The sequence below is a fragment of the Schistocerca serialis genome, chromosome 1, assembly GCF_023864345.2.
Source record: "Schistocerca serialis cubense isolate TAMUIC-IGC-003099 chromosome 1, iqSchSeri2.2, whole genome shotgun sequence".
Classification (NCBI taxonomy): domain Eukaryota; kingdom Metazoa; phylum Arthropoda; class Insecta; order Orthoptera; family Acrididae; genus Schistocerca; species Schistocerca serialis.
Window position 1 is genome coordinate 1,040,745,053 of NC_064638.1, and position 21,595 is coordinate 1,040,766,647.

At 42.5% G+C, this 21,595-nt stretch overlaps 1 protein-coding gene across 3 annotated transcripts in view; it reads left to right on the top strand.

Moving 5' to 3' along the window:
* LOC126414581 (parathyroid hormone/parathyroid hormone-related peptide receptor-like) overlaps positions 1-21,595 on the top strand; it is a 776,049-nt gene that overhangs the window by 494,206 nt on the left and 260,248 nt on the right. For all 3 annotated transcript variants that reach the window (XM_050083357.1, XM_050083363.1, XM_050083361.1), the window contains exon 4: positions 5,361-5,449. The gene's annotated coding sequence lies outside the window, so the exon portion shown is untranslated. The remainder of the gene's footprint in view (positions 1-5,360; positions 5,450-21,595) is intronic.

Sequence of the window (21,595 nt, forward strand, 5' to 3'; positions counted from 1 at the left end):
GCACGTCCAGCACGAACGCTGGTCCAACTGAGGCGCCAGGTGGAAATGGCATGGCAAGCCGTTCCACACGACTACATACAGCATCTCTACGATCGTCTCCATGGGAGAATAGCAGCCTGCATTGCTGCGAAAGGTGGATATACACTGTACTAGTGCCGACATTGTGCATGCTCTGTTGCCTGTGTCTATGTGCCTGTGGTTCTGTCAGTGTGATCATGTGATGTATCTGACCCCAGGAATGTGTCAATAAAGTTTCCCCTTCCTGGGACAATGAATTCACGGTGTTCTTATTTCAATTTCCAGGAGTGTATATATATATATATATATATAAAATCTGAATTTGCCTCTCAGGTCTTCACACTCACCCCAACATCTCTCTGTGTGCTGCGTAAAAGGCTCCATGGCATCCATATTTGTGACCTCCAACACTACTGGACAATACCTGGCAACTATTGAAAAAAGTTGTTTCAGGTGTAGCAGAACCACTGCAACCGTATTACTTGCTTTACATCCATGCGAATCAGACCGGTTTGTGTTGACGACGATGCTGAGTGGATCTCTGAACTATGACGTGTTGTTTTCAGGCCAGTATCTGAGGATGCTCTCATTTGTAGAGTGATCTATTAATAAAGCACATAACATGCAATCTATAGCGGTTTATCTGAACATTAATTACAGACGATTGCAGTGTTCTCTGCAGGGAAAGCTTTCGTTTGCTGTGGAACATCAGAGTTCGATGATCCCCATGCTGGAAGAAAACTTATGATAAAGTAGAATAATAATACCCGTAAAGACGTTAGGTTATATAATGTAGGCTTTCACGGCCAGCATTTACTTCAGCTAAAACTGACAACCTGTGACGCCATGGTCGATATATAAAATTATTTGCCGACGTATCGTCTCTGACTGCGGCAGACATTTTCGAAGGTAAAACGATAACTGCCGTTAAAACCTCCGAAAACATTTCCTTGGAGTTGGAGGTGAAACTTCAGGAAATAGGTTTATAAAACGACAACGGCCTCTCAGCGCAGAAGTTTTAACTGAAGTGAAAAAAGGTCTTAGGATTGACACACAACATGGTTTCGAGTGATCTTACATCGCTGCTGACAATGTAACGTATAATCGTAGTGTGCGTTTTCGAGGATCGCTCCCTTACTGAGGCGTAGCTAGTACAGCCGCTGCACCCCATGCTGCCACCGCAATACAATAGTATTGCAGTCTCCCCGCTGTGTCTGGGCGAGTGGGCCAGCCTGTTGACTTGCAGATAGCGTAGCCCTCCCATCGACAAGTCGCTTTCCGTCAGCACAAGGCCGCGTGCCGCCGTCTCCCTGCCGATAGCTTGGAAGAGGAATGATCCCCAGCCAAGGCACTGCTCGTAGCCACCTTCCGCACAATGGATAGCAGCTGCGTCTGTGGACACCGCGTAACGTCCCCATAGAAAATTTTATGAATTACTGTGCTGATAAACCTCTTACGTTACCTGATTTTCAAACAGCTGAGCAGAACTGAACGTACTCAGTCATTTATCTCTTTACTTATTCTGATCAACACTAAACTGTCACACAATATTTTTAGCGCAACGCAGTCTGACTATCAATAATCCCTACAAAAGAATGGCCCTGACTAACAATAACCTATACGTTTCATGAATCACTTACCTCACAAAATCTTCGTTACTCGAACTACTGCAATACAGCGAGCGCCAATACTGCAAGCAAAATAAAGGTTTCTAACTACTGAAGGCACTAACTACTGAAAGGCATAGTTAGCAAATGAAAGATTTTGATAGAGAGTAAACAATGTATTTACCTTAATAGTGTTCAAAAGTCATCATATATATACATCAGTTCATGATATCCAGTATTTAAAATTTACTCTTTCTGATGGACACACGTCCAGATCGCCTGCTTTCAAAATTCTGCCATCTCTCTCCCCACATCCACCACTGCTGGCGGCTCACCTGCAACTGCGCAACGCTACGCGCTGTTCACATCCAACTGCCCAACACTACAATAGCAAATATTCCAACAATGCAAACCAGCCACAGACTTCACACAGCACAGTCAGTGATTTTCATATATTGCGCTACTTGGCGTTACCAACATAAAAACCTAAACAGCCTCAGCCACAGACTTCACACAGCACAGTCAGTGATTTTCATATAGAGCGCTACGTGGCGTTACCAACATAAAAACCTAAACAGCCTACTTACATAGCCCCCATGCTCCCCACAAAAATTGTTCTCATAAAGACAGTCCTGATCATTCATCACAATAGTAATCACAGTTTTCTTTTTTTTTCTCAAAGTCTGAGCAGAAAAAGAAAATGCACACGGAAGTAGTGGGTTTCCATGCAGTCTTGAAGAAGTCACATACTGCAAACATCACAGCCAGTGATTTTCATACAGAGCGCTACGTGACGTTACCAACATAAAAACGTAAACAGCCTACTTACAACCGTAATTGTCTCATGGACACTTAAAAGGATACCTCCTCTGCAGCGAATGTTGCACACAGGACTGCCTGCGTTAGTGTACTTCACTTCTGTCACTTTCATCGTATTACGGACGTGTGACAATTTTCTTGATTTATGAAGTAACATGCGGCCTGGAAGATTCAATGAGAAAAGAAGTGGGACACTGAAGTTCAAAATGGTTCAAATGGCTCTGAGAACTATGGGACTTAACGTCTGAGGTCCTCAGTCCCCTAGACTTAGAACTACTTAAACCTAACTAACCTAAGGACATCACACACATCCATGCCCGAGGCTGAATTCGAACCTGCGACCGTAGCGGTCGCGCGGTTCCAGACTGTAGCGCCTAGAACCGCGTCACTGAAGTAGTCAGGAACAATGAGATACATTTGAAGTTGTCTGAGGCTATAGATACTGCACTAATTAAAAACCATAGTAGGCAGTTCACGTGAAGAGAAATGGGCATCTCTAAAAAGTTCACTCACGTAGGAAGGACTCACACAGACATAGATAGAATGAAGATAACTCCGAAGAAACCCTGGTTGACAGAAGAAATACTTGGAGTGATCGATGAAAGAAGAAAGTACAAAAATGATCAGGGAAGAGCAGGAATACACAAATATAAATCCATTAGGGAGGAAGTAAATGAAAACTGTATGAAAGCCAGGACGAAATGGCTGCAGGAAGATGTAAAGAAATTGAAAAAGAATTGGTTGTGCTGAGGATTGATCCAGCATATAATAAAGTCAAAACAAACTTCGGTGAGATTGAAAGCATGAGATGTAACATTAAAAGTGCAGTAGGAATTCCGCTGCTAAACGCAGAGGAGAGAGTTGATATGTGGGAAGATTACTTTGAAGACTTCTTTCAGGAAGACACGGAGGATCCAGTATTAGAGCAAAAATTTGAAAGGGTTCATGATGACTTGAAATAAGGCAGAAGGAATAGACAGCAATCCATCAGAATTTCTAAGATCATTGGCGGGGAAGTGGCAACTAAGGGACTATTCAAGTTGATGCATAGACTATTCGAGTGTGGAGACATACCATGAGACTTTGCGAAAAATATCAGCGACACAATCCCGAAGACAGCAGATAAGAGCAAGGAATACCGCAGAATCAGGGAGACAACCATACATTCAAGTGGCCGACAAGACTTATACACAGAAGAATGGAAAATGAAATTGAAGATCTGTTACAAGGCGATCTGTTTGGCCTTCGAAAAGACAAGAGTAGCAGAGAGACATTGTAACATTGCGGTGGATGATGGAAACAAGACACGTTCATAGCATTTTTAGACCTGGAAAAAGCGTTTGACAGTGGGAATTAATGCAACGTATTCGAAATTCTGAGAAAAATAGGAGAAGTTTTAGGGAAGTACGGAATACAGTATGTGCAAGAACGAAGACGGAACAGTAAGAATGGTAGACCAAGAACTACGTGCTTGGATTAGAAAGAGTCTAAGACAAGGTCGTAGTCCTCCACCTATATTGTTCAATCCGTATATCGAAAAAGCAATCACCACCACACCCTCTCTCCATCCATCTCGTTCTCCCTTTCTCTCTGTTCATCTTCTCCTCCCCTCTCCCTATTCATCTCCTCCCCTTTCTGTTCTATGTCCATCTCCTCCTCACCCCTCACTCTGCCCATCTTCTTCTCTCTCCATTGTCTATTTCCCCCCTCCCTATTCGTATCTGTCTCCTCCTCCTATATGTGCGTATTTCCTCTTTCCACTTGCTTTCTGACCACCTTCTCGTCCTCCATCCTCTCTCTGCATGTTAACCCTAATAAGAGGCTGGTGGTTCTTACTCTTAAAGTATTTCTTTCCAGTCTCTAAGCAATATGTGCACCAAATTTAATTGAAACGTTCCAGGGATTTCGGATGAGCTTTTTACCAGTGGCTTTGCTCGCATAAAACAATCAAGACCAATTGGTAGGTACCGAAAGGCTTAGAATGGCCGACATCATTCCAGAATATTCCACAACGTTCACGACTGTTCTGGAATAACGTACAATGTTCTGCGATGTTCCGGGATGTTACCTAACATTTTAGAATCTTCCAGACTATTCTCAAACATTCCAGAACATTCCGGATCATTGTGGAACATTCTAAAACATTTTGGGATATTGTGGAATGCTCTCGAATAGTTTCCAACGTTGTGGAGTGTTTTCGAGTACTATAGAATGTTTTGGAATGATTTGGAATATTTTAAAAATGTATAGTGGGTGGAACTTCCCAGCCCTTACATCTTTAAAAGCACAGTCTTCAGATAAAAATGGGAACATTCTTCATGGCTAGGGATAGAGGACTACCTTACCATATAGCTCCCTTGATCGTACTGGTACACGTTTTGTGAATTTTAGCTGCACGCAAAATGTACATTTACTTATATATATATATATTATTAATTAAGAATAGGCGCCGAACTGTATCGTGAATGGCATATTTGTCGGCGGGAAAGGGGGAGGGAGGCGTAGGTTCAAATGTTCAAATGTGTGTGAGATCTTATGGGACTTAACTGCTAAGGTCATCAGTCTATAAGCTTACACACTACTTAACCTAAATTATCCTAAGGACAAACACACACACACATGCATGAGGGAGGACTCGAACCTCCTCCGGGATCAGCGGAGGCGTAGGGATGCGGTCGTGTACCTCTCACGGAAGGACAGGTTTCACTTACTAAACTCTCTTCTCTGGGATGGGGGAACGTTTTCGCTTCACATACTCTGTTGCGAAGGGTGTATCATATGACATACTATTCGAAAGATCATCATCATTGTGGACCATATGATTCCGTAAATAAGATAATCGGTCTTTATTTCATATCTGATCAAAGAAATTGTGTAAAGTATGAATGAAACTGACAGGTCGTTATTTGTTTGCAGGTAGTAGGAGAGTCTCACTCTTAGTGGGTGCGGAGCACTCGCTAACAGAGTGAGCCTGGCGTCGCGAGAGGAACACATTCAAACCAGTGGTAAGTGAGAGAAGAGTATCGGCAGAGTACAAATGTGAGTCAGATGTGCCGATGATGAATTTATACTGTTTTTTTTCTAAATATTAGCTATAATGCTACAATGTATGAATAACTATCGAAGTTTCATATATCAACCAGCTAAAGAATCATAGTGAAATATTTAGTTGTGAAGCCCCGTCTGATTATAGTTGCAGATATGTGGCTGTCAGATAAATATTATAAACGTATTTTCCACTGCTTAAGATTGAAAGTAACTTGTCACAGCATGTAATTGTGCATTTCCATTTCCTTGTCATAGCGCATAGGTGAGGAGACGTTGATTACTGGTATTTTAACCACGACTGCTGGTCTGGCGCACTCCTTAGCTGGGACTGGTTCGATAACCTCTCAATACCATGTTTTATATCGACATCTTGTTTGAGGTCTTCTCTGATTACGAGTGGCAGAGGTCATGCTCGAAAACATTTTTGAGTTGTGTACATAGTAACGATAAGTAACGATAGCAGCATGACTTGTATATATTGGTTTTATTTATACACAACCGGTTTCTGTGTTGCTATAGGCCATCATCAGGCATTTCTGTGACTTTGAGTGATGTTGGATTACAATGGAAATCATCTCCAGACCTTTTATAGAAGGTTCATAAATCATCGGCGTCCGCAAAATTTTTTGACCTCTGCCGTGTGTCTGGGTGCAGCTGAAGGACAGCTTGCATGTGCTAAATGCCGCCGAAGAGCATATTTTACTAACAAACTGGTCTTCACAAAAGCATGAGTTACTTTTCATTCAGACAGCATACACAAAATTCTGGTTGGAGATACATGTCCTCTAGACCATATGCTACGGTTTGATGTTCACTCTTCCACGAATTTTGTTCTCATAGTATTACGATTAATTTTACTGTCTGTCTTTGTAATAAATCTTCCGTAGGGTAAATCTGAGCCGGTTAGTAGCTGCTGTAAATGGTTTTCAAATATATATAGCTGGTGCTCTGTGTGAGAATTCCATCTTCATTATAAGGCACTGAACCATGCAGTTAATTGCTCTTGTCTCAATTTTGTAATATTTAACTTCCTGGCAGATTAAAACTGTGTGCCCCATGGAGACTCGAACTCGGGACCTTTACCATTCGCGGGCAAGTGCTCTACCATCTGAGCTACCGAAGTACGACTCACGCTCGGTACTCACAGCCTTGCTTCTGCCAGTATCTCGTCTCCTACCTTCCAAAATTTACAGAAGCTCTCCTGCTTTGGAAGGTAGGAGACGAGATACTGGCAGAAGTAAAGCTGTGAGTACCGGGCGTGAGTCGTGCTTCGGTAGCTCAGATGGTAGAGCACTTGCCCGCGAAAGACAAAGGTCCCGAGTTCAAGTCTCTGTCGGGCACACAGTTTTAATCTGCCAGGAAGTTTCATATCAGCGCACACTCCGCTGCAGAGTGAAAATCTCATTCTGGTTTGTAATATTTAGTTTGCTCGGAGGTGCATGTCTACAATCCTTGCACACACTGAAATCTCACTTTCACACTATCGCAATACTCTTCCAGAGAAGCCAAGACAACGGCACTGTCTATTGATAAAGTGGAGATCTTCTGCGCCATTTTGTATATCCAGCAGCGTGCTATGGTACTGGGATCCGAATGTGTGCCAGAGCTGTAGACATGCACCTGTAGACAAACTAAATATTAATTACTTTATTTTTGAGGTGGCAATTAAAACTGTATGACTGCCCCTCATCAGCTCCCTTGACCCTCCACTATTGACGTTATGTACAACAGGTTTAAGGACGATGCGAATTATACGAAATTGCAGTGCCTATGTTATTGAGAAGTACGATTTAGCACTGCAGCGACTACAGACGTCAAGAAATACACAAAATGTGTTTGCAGTTGCGAATATGAATCCTTTTCGGCTGTATACTGGAATGACAACAATGGAAATTTATTCCAGATCGGGACTTGAACCAGGATATCACGCTTTACGGGAGCGGTCGCTTTAACCGCCTTAGCCATCCGATCACAAATATCGGCTGGACCCAAACTCCCATATGTCGTCGTCAATGTGACGCAACCTACACTCGTACGTTAAGCATAATGCCGTCCAAGAAGGAAAAATTTGTCGAGAGTCGAGGGCCTTTTATTGACGAACAAATACGAAATGACAATGCATGTGTTATTAAGAAGTACGATGCAGTATGGAAGTCTGGGTCTGGATGTCATTCGTGATCGTAAAATGCGAAATCTGGCGTCCAGTCTTGGTCCGGAACAAACATCGCTGTCATGATTCCAATATGCAGCCGAAAGTGGTTCTTATTGCAATTGCGAATTCATGTCCTGTATTTCTTGATGTCTGTAGTCACTGTAGTGACTGTTCCTACTCCAAACCATGTACGTCCGAAGGCACTACCGTTTCGCATTTATTCGGCAATACCAGGCCCCGACTCTCAATAAATATGTCCATCCTAGACCAGAAATAAGTGACGCACGAGAGCGGTTTGCGACACACAGACGACGACATATGGTAGTTTGTGTCCGGCCGTGATTTGTGATCGGGTTGCTAAATCGGTTAAGGTGATCCCTCGTGTAAACCGGTTCGAGTCACGGTACGGCACATATTTTCACTGTCATCATTTTAATATACAGGCGAAGGTGGTTCATATTCGCAATTCCCTGTATTAATAAAGATGCTTCAGCTGTAGCGAATAACGCAATATATACACTACTGGCCATTAAAATTGCTACACCACGAAAATGACGTGACACAGACGCGAAATTTAACCGACAGGAAGAAGATGCTGTGATATGCAAATGATTAGTTTTTCAGAGCATTCACACAAGGTTGGCGCCGGTGGCGACACCTACAACGTGCTAACATGAGGAAAGTTTCCAACTGATTTCTCATACACAAACAGCAGTTGACCGGCGTTGCCTGGTGAAACGTTGCTGTGATGCCTCGAGTAAGGCAGATACTTGTGTACCATCGCGATTGCGGTTTATCGTATGGCGACACTGCTGCTCGCGTTGGTCGAGATCCAATGAGTGTTAGCAGAATATTGAATCGGTTGGTTGAGGAGGGTAATACGGAACGCCGTGCTGGATCCCAACGGCCTCGTATCACTAGCAGTTGAGATGACAGGCATCTTATCTGCATGGCTGTAACGAATCGAGCAGTCACGTCTCGATCCCTGAGTCAAGAGATGGGGACGTTTTCAAAACGTCATTTTTTCGGATGAATCCAGGTTCTGTTTGCAGCATCATGACGGTCGCATCCGTGTTAGGCGACATCGCGGAGAACGCACATTGGAAGCGTGTATTCGTCATCGCCATACTGGCGTATCACCCGGCGTGATGGTATGGGGTGCCATTGGTTACACGTCCCGGTCACCTCTTGTTCACATTGACGGCACTTTGAACAGTGGACGTTACATTTCAGATGTGTTACGACCCGTGGCTCTACCCTTCATTCGATCCCTCCGAAACCCCACATTTCAGCAGGATAATGCACGACCGCATGTTGAAAGTCCTGTACGGGCCTTTCTGGATACAGAAAATGTTCGACTGCTGCCATGGCCAGCACATTCTCCAGATCTCTCACCAATTGAAAACGTCTGGTCGATGGTGGCCGAGCAACTGGCTCGTGACAATACGCCGGTCACTACTCGTGATGAACTGTGGTATCGTGTTGTAGCTGCATTGGCAGCTGTACCTGTACACGCCATCCAAGCTCTGTTTGACTCAATGCCCAGGTCTATCAAGGCCGTTATTACGACCAGAGGTGAATTTTATGGGTACTGATTTCTCAGGATCTATGCACCCAAATTGCGTGAAAATGTAGTCAGGTGTCAGTTCTAGTATAATATATTAGTCCACTGAATACCCGTTTATTATCTACATTTCTTCTTGGTGTAGCAATTTTAATGGCCAGTAGTGTACATAGTGGAGATGAATAAGAATATGATACACCACAAATGAAGCACATTACCATGCCTAATACAGCATAGGAGAACAGTGATCATTCAAAACAGCTTCCAGTCTTTCCGAAATGGAGAAATACAGATCCTGTACGGTTTACGAGGGTATCTTATACCATTCTTCCTACAAAATATTGGCGTTTTCAGGTAACGATGATCCAGGAGAACAGCTATCACGCACCCGTCTATCCAGATTCAGATAATACTGAGTTCTAGTGACCACAGCGACCAGGACAAAAGTGACAACCCTTCCTTGTGCTCACCAGTCCTGGACGATAAAAACTATGCGAAGAGGGGCTCGATGCTACTGCGACACACAGTCACCATTGGGCAACAAATATGTACCATGTAATGGATCCGATCAGCCAAAATGGACACATAGTCCTTGGCAGTAATGCGACGTTTCAGAGCCCCCTAGGAATACCCCACGATATGGCTGCCAAATCATCAATACCGTCACCCCCCCCCCCCTCCCCCCACGCCCTCCTCAAGTCTCACTCTCGGCAGAAGGCTGTCTGCATCGTAGGGTTGGAACGTTGAACGACAGACTCAAACTCAGCGAAAAGTTGGAAACAGTATGAAACGAGACTCATTGCTCCATTGTCCAAGTTTTATTGCTTCTGCACGACCTTTTCCTGTTACAGGCATTTGAAACACTGATGTGCGTATTTCGGGTATTTTAATCACTGGTGTGTGGTTTTGAAATTCCATCTCGCCCTGCAATCCTCAGCTTATGGAACTCACTGCGTGTTGTTTTGGTACTGAATGGTTTCTCGAATGCAACTGCGGTGATGTTCCTCCTGTCGTCATCTTACTCTTTCAGCATAATCCTCTGCAATGATCGTCTGCAAAGATCAATCGACACACACCTTCTTCTACATTATGCGTTAACGGATGACGTTTTTTCACTTTCCCAAAGCTCGGTATAAATCATCCATTCAGTGCCTCTTGAAATGCCAGTCACTTCGGCTACCTTGGTTAGGGAAACAGTCACCGTACGATCACCAACAATTTCCTCAAGTTCTAATCTACTTAGCTCTAACATAATGCAATCACCTTTACACAGAACTCTGTTCTGACCACGACCGACACTTCGTTCGTGGCCAAATACAGCAGTACCACCACCTGCTGGTCTGGCTAGCATAAGTTATACACGGTGTCCGAAAAGTCTTTCCCTGATTACATAACTTGATAACTCAGGCTAGAAGTAAGATACAAATATGAAACTGGTGTCTAATTGTTTACAAACTACCAAAGTTTTTTTCACGCATCAGTATACATCCACATGAGCACCCTTGGTAGCATGTAGCACATCTAGGCGATATTCAATTTCCGTCCACACATGGCTAGCATAAGTTATACAGCGTGTCCGAAAAGTCTTTCCCTGATTACATAAATTGATAACTCAGGCTAGAAGTAAGATACAAATATGAAACTGGTGTCTAATTGTTTACAAACTACCAAAGTTTTTTTCATGCATCAGTAAACTTCCACATGAGCACCCTTGGTAGCACGTAGCACATCTAGGCGATATTCAATTTCCGTCCACACATTAGCCAACATCACTGGAGGGATCGATTCAACGACTGTGGTTATCCGTTGCCGCAGGGTTTCGTGATCTGGTACACGTGTTCGGTAGACCTCGTCCTTGACATAACCCCATAAAAATAAGTCTAATGGTGTTATGTCAGGAGAGCGTGGAGGCGAAACTGTTGGCCCATCACGACCAATCCATGGCCCAGGAAAGGTCGTATCGAGATAGGCACGGACGTCCAAACCCCAATGAGGCGTTGCATCGTCTTGCTGAAAGAAGACATCGGGATGATACTGAAGCAGCTGAGGAACAGCATACTGTTACCATACGTCCAGATACACTGCAGATGTGATGGTACCCTCAGCGAAGAAGAATGGCCCTATAATTCGATCGTGCAATAGCTTCACCTTTGGACTGCCTCTGGTGCCCTCCATGACCTCGTGAGGGTGTTGTGAACCCCAAATGCGCACATTATGGCGATTCACTACTCCAGTGACAAAAAAGGTCGCTTCGTCGGAAAAGGCAATTCGTCTGAGATAACCATCATCGTCCTCAAAACGTGATAGCATTTCGACCGCAAAGTTATATCGACGTATACTGTCATTGGGCAACAAGGCCTGAACGATTTGCACTTTGAATGCACGAAACAATAAACGTTTGTGTAAAATGTCATGGAGAGAGCTTTTTTTCATCTGTAATTCGCGTGAGACCCTGCGCACCGATTTCTTCGGACTTCGCAGAGAAGACTGCCTTACTGCTTCCACCCTGTCTGCTGAGGTTCTTGGTCGACCAGACCTCGGAAGGTCAGCAACCGATCCTGTGTTCCTGAACTTCTCATACCAGGCTTTAATGCTCTTGACATCAGGTGAATTCCTTCCAAATGTTGTCTGGAAGTGTCTCTGCACTGTGGTTGGTGATCGTGTCTCATGGTACCACAGGACACACTGTGCCTTCTCCTGATTGGGTAACATGGCTTCTTGGGCATTGCACCTCATCCACTACTTACGTACTGCGAACCTAAAACAGAAAAAACTTTGATAGTTGTAAACAATCGACACAAGTTTCATATTTGTGTCTTAGTTCTAGCCTGAGTTATCAATTTATGTAATTAGGGAAAGTCTTTTCGGACACCCACTTATCGCGGTGTTTCAGCATCTATGTCCAAGTCACCATCCAGTTTTGCAGCGCATACCGTTGCGAACATGCAGGAACAGAGTCAGCCAGGTTCTGGAAACTGCGCTAGGTTTCTCGGTTCAGGGTCCATGGTGCGAATAGCCCGATCGAGGCTGTTCCATGTCTTGAACAGTTAGATCGAGGTGTTCCCGCAGAGTCTCGATCCGGTTTGAAATGGCGGGCTGGTGGCCGAGAGAGTACGGTAAACTGATGTTCTTCTAACCACGCACGTACACTGCGAGTTGTGTGTAACGCGTTCCTTTATTATGCCTGCAGTTGCCATCGTGCAGTGGAAAAACAAATTCCATGTAGGAGTTGACATCGTCATCAAGGAGAGCTCCCTACTTGTGTTGATCCATTGTGCTTTCCAGAATGACAACTAAGGGAATACCACGAATATATTCCCCAGATCGTAACACTGCCTCCTCCGGTTTGCAGGCTGTCGGCCATCTGTCTGACGCAGCACAAAATGTGATTCACCAGAAAAGGTCACCTAGCGCCACTCAGTCGACGTTCAGTCACGGTAATGACGTGTGAATTCCTGGCTTCGTCAGCGATGAACAGCTGTTAGCATTGGCACATGATGCTACACACGCAGCACCATTCGCTGAACAGTTACGAGTAGACACCGTTGGTGGCCCCTTTGTTCATTTGGGTGTTCAGCTGCTCAACTGTTGCACGTCTACTCGCCTCTACACATATCCACAGCTGTCGTCTAAGGTCAGTAAACAGATCGCTTGCGGACCCACGTTGTAGTCTTCATTAGACGTGCCATCGCCAACTTATAATGGAAGGAGCGTAGATTACAAATTGGTGATAAGACGTTTGGAGTGTGCCAGATGAGAAGACGCTCGTTATAAAATCCTGTTTAGTGCCTTTGTGTGCTCTCCTGCCGAGATAAATGCGGGAACGATCGCAGATCCAACACATTGTCAACCTGCAGTGAAAGGAAAACTAAGCGGAGGAGGAGGTGATAAATGAATAGAACACACGATATCTATTCTTAAGTGATGACACACAGTTCTCCCAGTGAAAGAATTCCAGCCACAATAGACAGGATGTGGTTTTTGTGTCTTATAGCAAAAATTGTGTCCGACATAAACGTATTCACAAGGAGAGTGAACAATAAATAATTTACCGAAAACCGCTACAGTAGTAAAAATAATTTATTTCTAAAAAGAAAAGTACAACCCTGTTTCGGGACACGTGTCCCATCTTGAGGTGTATCTGAAAAAATTATAAACCAATAATAATGCGTATCCAAATGGTTAAGATAATCAAAGCTAAACAGAGCCACCACCACCGGAGCGACAACAACAACGACGACGATGAAGAGAAAAGCAAGAGCAATGCTTTTCTTTTCAAGCTTTAAATAAACGGATGAACAAGGGGGAAAATGTACCGAAGTTAGACCCCAGAAAAACAGGCCAACGATGTTCAACACTAACACTGAACTGCTGGTAGATATAATTCAAGGAAACATCAGATAGAATTTTTTCAGCAAGCAAACATGTTAGTAAGAGTAATACAATATGTTGATTAAGTGGCGGAGATGTATTGAAAATTCCTTTTTCTGAAATGTCTTCGGTGGTACCCTGTATTTGTTAGCTTCTCGTACTGGGAACTGTATTCTCAAGAGAAGAGATAATATTAACCATTATGTCGTTCTAGAAAAAGTTGTTTGTTTATTTACATTTAATACTGAACAGAAACTAGTCTAAGAGTTAATTGTAGAAAGCCCGTGAAAATCCAACGCTTTCGCTGCTGACATTGAATAACAGCGTTCGGGGAGAGAAGAAGAAACATTGTTTCCACGAGCTACTGACAGTGGGGAGAAGGGGAGAGGAAGACTCATGGCGCCATCCTCTTGGCGCCTCCTATGTGGCCTTGATAGGAGAAAAAGAATTGTTTTGTCCCGTGTCTACCTTCACAGTCGAACAAAGAAACGAAGAGAATGAGAAACGTCGGCGGACTTACCTGATATTTCAATCGGAGAACGGCCTCCTACCACATTTCAACAAAATTTAATGCTGCGCAGCGCTTACATCTCTCAAGGATTTATCGTCTTATCCTGGATGCGCAAAGATTGTTGAAGTTTATCTGTCTGCCACTCCACGTACTCAAAAAGAGATTAGTGTTAAATTTGTACCCAACGGATTGTCAGCTGAATACTGAGTTTTAGATATCTGTTTCATTTAAAGAAATAAAGCTCCAATTCTAGTATATTATTAGCTTTTATCATGTTAATGTAATGTAAGGTCTAGCTTCATGACCAACGAGATTTGCTCCACGATTTGATCCTACGGAATCAGACGAATAAAATAAATATTAAACAAATAATACCCATTTCCAAATATTTCACTGCGTGGCTAATGTACTGTTCGCGACGGAAGTGAAAATTATTCAACATGACTCTTTGCTTCTATAAAATAAATCCATTGAATGAACTTGTGAATTCTTAATCATCAAGAAAATCTCGAAGAAGAGTCTGTATTTGTATTTCGTCTTGTAAGGTTATATTGTAAAGTAATTTCCTTTGAAACCGGCGTGACCAACTCAGCAAATAACACACTGAATTATGTCGTTCACGGTGAGTGCTACAGTATTCATATTTTACAACAATTTACTCCTGGAGAAATTGGAATGTGTGAGCATGCTGATTATGTCATCCAATACATTCATTAAAATTTTCAGTGCTATGCTAGATGGAGGTCTCTTCCAAATTTCTTAAAGTAACTCTCTTCATGATCCGTTTTTCCTGCCTGTTCCTAATGTTTTCTACCCCCTTCTCATTGCATTGTCTTTAGAATTTCTCTTTTTCGCGAAGAACTCGAGTAATATTGGGAGTTCCTCTCGCTATAGACAAACTTCTTTGAATTTCGTATTATATTTTTCATCCCTTTCATATTGTACTTTTTTCTTATTTTCATCTCGAGGTTTATCGTTATTCCTTTCCACTCGTTTTAGGGTAACTGTGAAATTTTGTATTTTCTAAGATTCAACTAGCACAGACTAATAGGGTTACCTACGGTGCACACATTACAGAAGCGTTGGCCCCTTCGAGTGACCAAATGCAAGAACAGCCAGGTGTGTTCGCAAGTGTTCGTGGTTCTTTGAGAGTAGGCGCTGATGCACATATGAGGGAATCAGAAGCAAAGTGACATAAGTGCAATTCAGGTATTTTTGAGATGAATGGCTTTGAAGTTCACCTGGTTATATGTAAATTTGTTTCGACGGCACAACCTTGTAACTTTACAGAGATATACTATAGAATATACGTGTTGTGCAGACAAAAGATGACACAAGTTCATACCACCATTCTGGGTAGACAAAGGGCCTAAAATTAATTATATTGTTTTGATACGGAAAAGATTTAGTGGGAATGTAATAAAGGTGCACGTGAACACATTAATAATTTTATTATGCAGTAACTATTACACTTTTGAACATTTTAAATAACATAGTGTAACATTTTAGTCGTAGTCACTGTCCAGAAAGTAACTAGCAACATCTGTTAAATCTTCCGTGTCTGTTGTTACTTCCCTAGGCCCATAAACACCTTCTTCTTCATCGTGACGACGTTCTGCCCCTCCTCGTCGTCCTCGAAATCCTGAGCTGCTTTTACTTGAAGATTGTTCCTTATACTTCAGATTATCAAAGAAAGCGTGGTGAATTGGGGGAATGAAGCGTTTCAGCTCTTGCAGGTTCTTCCACTTAGCAAATGTTATGGTTAACTGAGCACTGTGCAGTGTTTTCAGTGCAGACTGTGGGAGTCACCCACGAAGTGGTTTGGAGAAGTCACCTCCATAAAATTCAACATCCCCATTGAAAGGAAACTTGAAATGTATGATGAGTGGACATTCCTTTTTTATGTGAATCCATCTAATTGACCGCCAGGCAAATGCACTCCTTTCGGTATCTCCTCGAACGGATGACTTGGTCAAGAGTTTCTTATAAATGATAGCTACAAAATTTGCCTGATTCATTTTGGTAACTGCGAACTGTTTGCTGGACCTTTTAAAGACCTATACCCAAACCTGAGGCACGTACGCAAGAGTTTCATTCCTCTTGCGTTTCTCAATAAGACAAAATCTTTATGACACTCGTTGAACGTGTGCCCAGGTTTTAAGAATTTGTGATGGACTGTTTCAATATGTGTGTTAGATATGCATCCAGTATTTGACAGTATTTACATTGAAATTTTGTCCAGAACAACAATATGAGTAATCTATGATGTGCTTAACGTCACAATCCAAAGATTTTACAAATTTCAACACACAAGAACCGATTTCCTGAGAACCTCTACAAGCAGTGGTTTCATCCCACATATACATATTGGCCTTGAAAGATACTAAGTTGTGAATGCCAAGATTATAAGCCCACAACTGTCAAAGGTAGAACACTTTGTTAGTAGAAAGGCGTGGATATGGCAGGGTTTTATGTAAATCGAAACACATCACCACAACATTATTCTGGTTTGACTCTCTTTTCTTGTCGTACAAGTTCGGCCTTGCAGTGATGGAGCATCTGCTCTCGCTGCACTTCTTTTGCTTCATCACTATTAGGGTCAGAGCTGCGTAACAAATTGTTATATTTGTCACATTTATTGCATGTATCAGTACTAAGACGGTGAAAACCTGAATTAAAACTGCCATTGAAAACATGCCTGTATGTCCACTCCTTCACAGGGTCTTCGGTTCTTTCCACACACATATCTGTTCGAAGTTGGTACATCATTGAAATATTGAGGCTTTCAGGCAAGAATGTTTTTTTTTTTTTTTGGTTCTGAATCCTGCTGTAATGTGAGATGTATGTGGGAAATGACTGAATATGTTCTTCAACAACCTGTAGTTTGGAAGCAGGTATTTTGTTTGATGATGCACTTTGCCCCTTCTGGGCCTTCAGTGATACTGTGCTGGTGGATTTATTGGACACGACTCTACTGGAGTGAACATTGATGAATCAAATGTCTTTAGAAGAAACTCTTTACAAACGTGTACACCATTAAGTTTTATAACAGTAACAAGTTTCCTTGTTGTGCCATTTCCCCTTCTTCCCCTTGGTTCTTTCAGTTAAACATAGTGTCCAGGAAAAGCAGTTTGTAAATTCCATGATCCAAGTGCCCAATATACAGTAAATAGCTCTTCACGCTTTCACTTTACGTTGTATTCCTCTGTGTCCAACATAGGATTTCCCATCATTTCGCAGCCGTTTTGCGACCTCACGCCTATGGTTAGCTGGATTTTGTAATCACTTTCTTGCCCTTCTATTAGAATTCTCATCAGGTGGTGAAGTACCATTAGCAGAATGTGAGGTTTCTAGTGACACAGAAGTTTCTCCTGACAATATACTTCTACAATGCACAATATCTGAAGATAGAGAAGATGCCGTTTTTACTAATGATTCAGCATCACTATCACTACGATCGCAATCCGATGGCCTGAAGTCGCTATCATTGGCAGATAGATGAAAAGAATCGGAACTGGACTCATCTACAATAAAACAAACACCATGACGTCATTTTCATCTGGTATTTAATTACACAATAATTCATCTAATATGACAATTTAGCGTACATCACAAGCTGATAAAACTGTCACTACTTGCTAGTAAAAGTACTCTTTCTCGGTATAACTACACACTATTTTAGGTGAATAACGCTTTTCCTACATTGGATACGTAGATGTACACAGTACATTACGAAACATTAATCAAAATCGAATCATAACCTCACACATTACCACAAAAAACCCACTTGCATCGTTGTACCGATTTTCTTCCGCATTCACAATCTATTAGCCAAATAACCATATTCACAATCTATTAGCCAAATAAGTTCACTCTATAAGACACTAAATTCGTATAATTCAATCAACAATAACTCACCTTGGTTCATTATGGTGAATAAATGCACGAACAGGAACAACGAACGTAAACAATGCACTTGCCTTACTTTTTCTTGGAGCCAAAACCTCAGTGCCGAAGTAGTACATGTATTCGGACTCCAGAGTGAAACTCTGAACAGAGCGTCCATATATTACTTTTCCTCACAACAGAATTAGTGTTCTAGAACATATGTGCACTTATCTCATTTTCTTCAAAAATCTCAATTATAACACTTTGCTCCTGACCCCCTCATGTAAGAAAGAGTGGTAATCAGATTGACATATAGACTGACTGACCCAAAGCTCAACAAGCACTTGATTCCGGACGTATGGAACATATTTTGCCATTTTTGACGAGTACTACCACCATAAGAATTGTGGTCGCTTTTTAAACGATCAGTATATTAATTTCGTTTCTATGAGTAATCTATTGTGGTACGATGAAAAAATAATGGGAGAACGATCACAAAGGGTGAAATAACGATACGTAGAGCGACTGGGTGCAGTGGTAAGGCACTGGACGCCTATTCTGGAGAACAGTGATTCAAATCCCCATTTCCCTTTTTCGCTTGAGGAAAGTACTGGGATGCGTCCTTTGAAAACGACTCCTCCGATTACTTTCCCTAACCTTCTCTAATCTCAATCCCATCTCCAATGATGTTGTCGTTGACAAAAGTCTCTTATTTTACTTGTTTATTTAATGTTGGGTTGACCCCCGCAAGATTAGGGCCACAAAAACCCTCTCTCATACGTAACCACACATTCTTCATAGTTTAAACTATGTAAATACACTATGTGATCAAACGTATTCGGAGACACCAAAAAAATACGTTTTTCATGCCACTTACTGCGAGGTACTCCATATTAGCGACCTCAGTAGTCATCAGACATCGTGAGAGAGCAGAATGCGGCGCTCCGCGGAACTAGCGGACTTCGAACGTGGTCAGTTGATAGGGTGTCACTTGTGTCATAAGTCTGTACGCGAGATTTCCGCATTCCTAAACATCCCTAGATCCACTGTTTCCGATGTGATAGTGAAGTGGAAACGTGAAGGGACACGTACAGCACAAAAACGTACAGGACCGATCTCGTCTGTTGACTGACAGAGACCACCGACAGTTGAAGAGGGTCGTAATGTCTAATAGGCAGACATCTATCCAGACCATCACACAGGAATTACAAACTGCATCAGGATCCACTGAAATTACTATTACAGTTAGACGGGACGTGATAAAACTTGGATTTCATGGTCGAGCGGCTGCTCGTAAGCGACACTGCACGCTGGTAAATGCCAAACGACGCCTTGGTTGGTATAAGGAGCGTAAACATTGGACGATTGAAAAGTGGAAAAACGGTGTGTGGAGTGATGAATCACGGCACTCAATGCGGCGAGCCGGTGGCAGGGTGTGGGTATGGCGAATGCCCGGTGAACGTCATCTGCCAGCGTGTGTAGTGCCAACAGTAAAATTCGGAGGCGGTGGTGTTAAGGCGTTGTCGTGTTTTTCATGGAGGGGGCGTGTTGTTTTGCGTGGCGTTGTCACAGCACAGGCCTACAATGATGTTTTAAGTACCTTCTTGTTTTCTACTTTTGAAGAGCAATTCGGGTATGGCTATTACATCTTTCAACATGATCGGGCACCTGTTCATAATGAACGGCCTGTGACGGAGTGCTTACTAGACAATAACATCCCTGCAATGGACTGCCCTTGCGCAGATTCCTGTAGAACACCTTTGCGATGTTTTGGAACGCCGACTTCGTGAGAGGCAACTGACATCGATACCTCTCCCCGGTGCAGCACTTCGTGAAGAACGGGCTGCCACTCTCCAAGAAACCCTCCAACACCTGATAGAACGTATGCCTGCGTGAATAGAAGCTGTCACCAAGGCTACGGATGGGTCAACACCATATTTAATTCCAGCATTACCGATTGAGGGCCCAACGAACTTTTAAGTCATTTTAAGCCAGGTGTTCGGGTACTTTTGATCACATAGTCTATAGCGACACAGGTGTAAGATAAACGTAAGCAGTGAAGAGTGGTTGGGTGGGAGGGCAAGGAAGTGGTGTGACTGAGAAACGAAAAGGCACGGAAGCATAACTGGGAGAGGATGGAAGAACTTTCTGTGATGTTTGACAAAAAGCGAGTCATATGAGTTAGTTTCGTAGGGAAAAGTTGAGATGATAAAGCAAAATAATTCAGCCTTTTTGAAAAAGGACTTATAGAATGCTTTTGTTTTATGAATGGTTACAGGTAGGACAGTGGTTAAGTGGGACGTTGTGATGCGATCAAGCCGAGATGACATACTTAATATCTCATGCACACTAAGAAGCGTAAGGATAACGTTAGTTAGATAACATGTCCTACTATGACCATCATAACTGGGCATATGAGGTGGATGTTGCAGATGTAATGCACAAAAAAATTCATGGTTAATTTTAACCATGTAAAATTTATACTACTGTACATTTTTGGATTATTCTGGAAGAGTGTGGCTCTGGAAGAATGAATACATCTGTGGAAATATGTACCTAAATTTCTCGAGGGTATAGAAACAGATGAGAGCATTCCTCTATTTTTTATTTATTTGTTGTTTTTTTTCATTTTGCCGCAGACTATATATTTTAAGTCTCATGAGCACCAATATTTGGACTTTTCATTGAATTACGGTCGTTTATTTTGTTATTTAAATTGTAGCACTGGTTTCACTATGCAACAATGTCTAAGAGAAGTTTGTTGTTAGATGTAAAAGTCGTTGTAGATTTAAGAACATGTAGTGTAACTCTAAGAATGACAGGGCACAATTTTCCCTTGACTATTGTTTAAAATCATCCTGTGTTACATCACACATGTGCTGACAGTCAATATATGTTATGTATTCCCTCTTTACCACTATCTTCTTCGTTTATCAAAAATCCCTTTATGTTTTTTTGGGGGGGGGGGGGTGGAGGGGGTAGGCAGGGAAGTGATAGTATTAGTATTCTCGCTAGTTTGATGCGATCCACAACAATTTCCTCTCGCATGCTTATCTCTTCATCTCAGAGAGGCTCTTGCACACAATATCTTCAATTGAAAATATTTCCATCTCTTGTCTCCCTCCTTCCCGCCCCCTCCCGCCACTGATGGGTCTACAAATGCTATGGAAGGTATCTCCTGACTTCGGAACACATGTCTTATTGTTTTGTCCTGTGTTATTGTCAGTGTTTTTTCCGTGTTTCCCATGTTCCTCTCGTTGGTGATCCTGCAGTAGAGATCTGAAATGGAGCAAGTACGAATTCAGTGTTGAGGGCTGCATACATTGGAAATCAAGGCGCCATCAATGTTATTCTACCTTATTCTGGGAGTATAATAAGTCTGAGAACAATAGAATGTGATCGCTTCCTACTCGTCAATTCGTTCCCGCTTACTGAAGCATACTGTACTGTACGGCTAGTCGTGACTTAGTACGGGAGATGAATTTACGATCTTGCTGCTGTAGTGTAGCACTGATAGTGCGAAAATGATCGATTTCTGGGACGAGCTGGCCTGTAAGAAAGTTATGTTTTGTGAGATTATAGAAGGTGTAAGACGAAATTTATGTGACGCAGTTGTG